Raw genomic sequence first — 5,708 nt, 5'->3', positions numbered from 1 at the left:
AAAGAAACCTGCAGAGACCTGATTTCCCTGCAGCTTAGTTGGTGCTGGTGTTGCAGGTATTTCAAAATGCTTGTGGGCAGACAGGTTCTGTGAAAAATACTTCCCTCATCTGCAGTTCAGCCTATCTCCCTAACATGACAGCTGTATGAGCATTATAATTGCTGCAATTCTTCAGGCTTATGCAGTGGTTCCCTTCTTTATTTATTTATTTTTAATTAAACAGTCTCAGAACTTATTTGCCCAGGGAACAGGCTACTACATGATGACATTAACAAATTGCCCTCCTTCCCCTCCTAGAATCAGCATTATCCACTAATTGCACAATAGCTTTCACACAGCTGCCCTCGATGTGCCCATGCCAGGATGGGCTAATGGAGATTTCCCAGAGCAGCCCAAGGCCCAGGAGATGGCACTCTTTTACAGCTCTTGTGCACACCTGCTCTCTGCTACAGCTGCTAATACAGCAGTCGGAGTAAATAACTTCCCTTCAGAAGTGATAATTTTCTGGTAAAATGATCAGCAAATGGAATTCTCTGAGTTCAGAAGTCTTAGTGGAAAAATACCAGATGAGTCTGAAGCTTCACCTTCTGATGCCAACACATGAAAACCGTTCCCTGACTGGCTGAATCAATTCCTTTTCTAACTAGTGGTGTAGAAATAGCTTTTCTTCTTTACTGGCAAATAATTTCCTCAGCTGCTAGCTTCAGTCCAATGGCCAGGGTTGGCTACAGCAAAAATATTGTTGCAGATAAAAGTAAAATGTAATACTTGGTCTGCCACATAAGACACACTGAGAGTGATAAACAAAAGTAGAAGTGTACGTTGTCTGATTCCTATGTACATCATTACCTGGGGCTTAGTGGGATTTAATCAGCTTATCCCCATGTTGGTGTTGTTATCATGCCATTACAGGGAGTGTGTTCAGGTAAGTCTGCAACAGTCTTTGAAGGTGAGGGAGAGAGCACAGGAGCCAAGTTTCTGTCCACAGGTAAGTGGGGAACTGGGGTCAAGTACTTCTATCTTACTTATCCATAATGGTCTGGGGTACAGGAGATGCTGGGCAGAGAAAGTCCTGCTTTGGTCTCAGGCAGGGCAAGAGGAGTAGGCATTTGTTTGCTTTGCTTACTCTGCTCCGGGGGTTGGTGCTCAGTTTGCTTGCCCAGAGCATCCCTGGCAGTGCAGCTTAGAGGCCAGGCCACAGCAGTACCCAGGGCTCTGTAGGCATACTCCCTCCAATTCTGTGGCCAAGCACTGCAGATCTGTGTTGAAAATTTAGATTTCACCATGCATGAAGCCTGTCCTGTTGGTCCAGGGCAGGCTGATGTCACAGACCGGGAAGAGAAGGCTGCCTCACCTTGATCTCTGAAAAGGACAGGCCTCATACATATGGTATGAGCAGTGGCCTTTGTGCTTTCCAAAATCTCTTCCCACTTAAACCCATCAACCCATAAACCCTTGTGTCAAAGGAGAGAGAATTGCCAGAAGTATGTGAGAGGTCCTATCTGAACTCATCATTCAAGACATGCATCCTGTTCCCACTGCCACTCCTCAAGGCAACTTGCTTGGCTTGTCTGGGAAAGCCAAAGTGGCAATCCCCAAAATCCCCAGCAAAAACAATGACAAACTACCCTCCTTCCCACCAATGCTAATGTCAATTTAGAAATTAACATCATTTCTCCTTTGCTGATTACAAATATTGGTCACAGTCTGAATGAAACCATCTGTATCTGTTACTTAATTAGACCACAGTTTTTCAATCAGAGAAAAAATAATCCACTGGGATACAAGTCTTTCCTCTAGGGCAGTTTCCCATATTTCAGTCTCATATCCTGTTGAGTATTGTAACAGTTGATTGTCTTGCTCTCTCTGTAGCCTCTGAACCTATTAAAATAATCCATTAAAGATAAATATTAGACCTATTCTTTTCTCTGCTTACCCTAATGCAGTCATATGCAATGTCTGCCTGTACCCTGTCCTGAAACAGAAGGAACACACAGGAAAATTAATGATGTGGTACAATCCAAACTTCAGTTGAGTGATACAAGACTAACGATTCAACTGTTTACTTTTTTTTTTCTTTTGAAAACCTCTCTTTTAATATGAATTTCTGAAGAAAGGTGAAAGTAAGAAGATTTTTGAGGACAGATGCAGGAGCCCTGGATTGCAGGGATTGATTTTTTCTGATTCAGCATCAGAGGAGACATAAGCTACCAAGAATATGTTTGCAATACAATCGAACTTCATTGCTGCACACATCACATTCAATACTGCATTATAAGAATGCTTTCTTAGACCTTGATAACTTTTTCCAAGGCCGCAGGAACTGAAGCATTGTGTGTCATTGTTCCTGAACTTGTAAGCACAGAAAATATTGCTGCATTTTTTCTGGGGGTTTGTGTGTGTGTGTGTGTTTGTGTTTTTTTTTAAATCCAGGTTTTCTAGTGGGTTGATGTGGTTGTCAGCCCATTGCACATTTAAGAGTCAAATGTTTAAATAACTCTGTTGTCTCTCACAGGGGCATAGTGATCATAACAGGTGAACAAACACATACCTTTGAACTTGTAACTATGATATTGTGCACTGTAGGAACCCCGAGAAGGCATGTACTGGATCTCTGTGGCTGGGACTTCTTTTATTAGTCACTGAAGGTAAATGTGCCCTTTGGGAGCTAAATTTACAATCCATCTCTTTGGTTGCTGTCATGGCTCTGAAGTACTGATGTTCTCCCTCCACAGTCACTACCAGTGCAGTGCAAATCATGGGATCACAGGCTAACATGAGTTGGGAGGGACCTCTGTAGGCTGCCTCACCCCAAATGGGTCCACCTTGGAGAGGTTCCTATGGGACACACCCAGTTACATTTGAGTATCTCCAAGGATGCAACTCACATAACATCTCAAGGCTCCTATTCTGGATCTTTCACTCATTTGCTGCTTCTATCCATCATCTCTCCTCCCATTAATGCTTATCTCTAAGAAGAGTTTGATCATCTTCTTTACATCCTTCCTTCAGGGAGTTGTAGACAGCTGTAAGATCTCCCCCAAGCCTTTTCTTCTTAAGACTGAGCAGACACCTTTCTCAGCTACTCCTTCTGTGTCCTTAAATCACATACACTATTGTAAAATTTGATTAATAGTGCTTTGCCTCTGCACCTACTGGCTTTTACATCTTTGTTCCTTACTGACTCCCCAGTATTTCTTACAGAGCACCTTGCCCTGTTAATCACAGACTGCAAAAAGAACACACTTTGAAAAGTAGTCACTGTGATTTGGGCACAGATGAAGGCAGACTGGGAATGGCAATAAGATGGCAGTAGTAATGCAGTCAGGGAATCCAGTTCTGCGTAGACAAACTCTTCAACATCTAGTGGAAGTCACTGCAGTTTTGGTATTATTTCTGCTTCTAAACATCTAATTAAAAAACTATTATACATGCATCAATTAATAATTTGAGCCCCTTAGATCATTTCTGCTAAAATTATCATGAAGGATTTCTTAATGAACCACCACTAACAAGAATATCTCTCTAATTAACTGAACGTCTTTAAAACAACAAGGCAATTTTTGGAGTCGTTTGCTCTTATCCCTGCATCAATTACGCTTGAAACTCTGAGATTTTGTAAGATTTGTCATGCCTGTTAATGAATAAGAAAAAATTGTCAGAGATTCAAAGAAAAATCATATAAAAGCTCACTTGGCTTTGATAATTTGCTGTTTTGTCTGAAATAATACGTGATATTTGTGGGGTGCAAAGGTTTTAGATAAAAATGAAAGGGATTCAAACCAAGTTTGAAATTTATACTTTGCCAGAAGAACTTCCAGGCAGGAAGGATTCAAGAGGGTGAAGACTGCTCAGAGAGGAATCATAGGTTTTGGTCAGCAAAAAAAGCAAGGGGATGTGAAAGGTATGCCCTTTCCCTGAAGGACCACTAGGCATCTACATTTCCCTCTGCAGTCTTTCATTTGGGACTCACCCTGTTCATCACAGCATAGATGTCCTGGTATTAGAGGGATTTCTTGCAATACACAGACCTTGAGTCAGAGAAGCATCCTCACACAACCTGTGCTTCAACACAGATTTGCTCCTTCCTCAAGGCAGCAGGTGGGGTGCATTGCTCTCAAGAGGCGTTGGGAGTCTCTTCTGCTACTCACTCTCTCCCTCCACAGCAGGAGTGGACGAGCAGTCCGTGCCCTTCTAGACTAAGACTAATCCACCAGGTTGATGATTATAAGACTTTAAAGCTTAGAGGTTCACTGGAAGAAGTAGTCAGTGTTCAGACAAGTGAAGAAAAGAAAGTTGGCATGGAGATTTGCTTTCTCACCACTACTTATTTTAGACTGAGTGGTAAGAAATGAGGGCAGTTAACAATACTCAGGGTCTTATTGATCATCTTTTTCAAGTTAACACCTTGATGCCTTGATCTTGAAAACACATAATTTAAGGGGTATATATCCTCAAAAACTTTTAATCATCCAAACAGAACTTTTGTACAGTGCTGATCACTCAAGACCTAGTTTAAATATAATTAATAATCCCTTGAAATGACATGTATTTCCCTTGATATATCCTCTTTCACAGAGAGGGTTTAGCTGATGCTGTGGCATCAAGTATGGGTCACTTGATTATGAAAGCTGAGAAGATTAACATACCCTTTTCCCACTAGCTCACACTGCTGGACCCTTTTACAGCGGAAAGAAGCCAGAAATGAAGACAGTCTAATAAAAATTCTTACATGCACTTCTTGAATACTGCATGCATTACAGCTAGATGAAGTCTTTTTCCATACAATCACCTAGCTCTTCTCAAGTGCCTTTTTAAAATCACTACAAGCAATTCTTTAGTAATTCAAGGTCTGCCTATGAGCAGACTACCTAAAACTGCTCATCCGTTATCCAAACACTTTTAAAGGCCTGCCTTTGAAAAAAAAAATCCCCAAATTCACAGCTTCATTTATCTCAGAATTTTTATCACTGCTTGGATAGTAAGATTTTAAGGACAGAAGCTATGCATTTGAAAGACTCTTTCTAAAATCATACCCAGTGTGTATGGGAAAGGTGCCTCTTTTATAATTTGCTTTTAAAGTTGCAGTGGGGGTTTACACATTATAGATAAAAGAGATCACATTTTTCCACAGTTAAAATATATTTGTAAACAAATGCATCAAAATATTGTACAAGCTGATTTATGTGTAATAGAAATAGAATGAAATAGGACAGAAATTAAATAGAAAACATTTGAGAAAGGCAAGGACCATGTTTGAAAGAGCTGAAAAACAAGTTACCTATTCCCAATTCCCCCGCTGTATACCCCAGTGTTCCCATTTCCTACCTCCTCCTTCCCACCCAGTTTGACAGCTTCTGCTTTTTTACAGGAAAACAAAACAAAGCCACAATGATAAAAGTAGTACAAAAAAACAGGCAAATAGCAAAAAGCCTTAAATGCTTTGGGAAAAGTTCCAATTTCTGCCAGTTTGCATATAGGTATGAGCCACCCTGATGGTTTCCTCCATCGTGGTGCTGTGCTTAAACAGAGACTATATACATGAAACCTGAGAGCATGCAACCTCCTCAAAGTCTGGCTGCCTGGGCTCTGGTCCCTGAGAGCTACACACCCCAAGTGTTCACTGATGTTTCAGGTCAACCAGAACTCTTTGACCACTACTCAGAAAGTTGCTGGCCGTGGAACAATGCTACACTGGCCTTGCTCTA

Source organism: Empidonax traillii, unplaced genomic scaffold, assembly GCF_003031625.1.
Source record: "Empidonax traillii isolate 1590-97213 ecotype Southwest subspecies unplaced genomic scaffold, ASM303162v1 scaffold778:size296861, whole genome shotgun sequence".
NCBI lineage: Eukaryota > Metazoa > Chordata > Aves > Passeriformes > Tyrannidae > Empidonax > Empidonax traillii.
The sequence above is the reverse complement of the archived record's forward strand: the minus strand, read 5'-3'. Positions refer to the sequence as shown.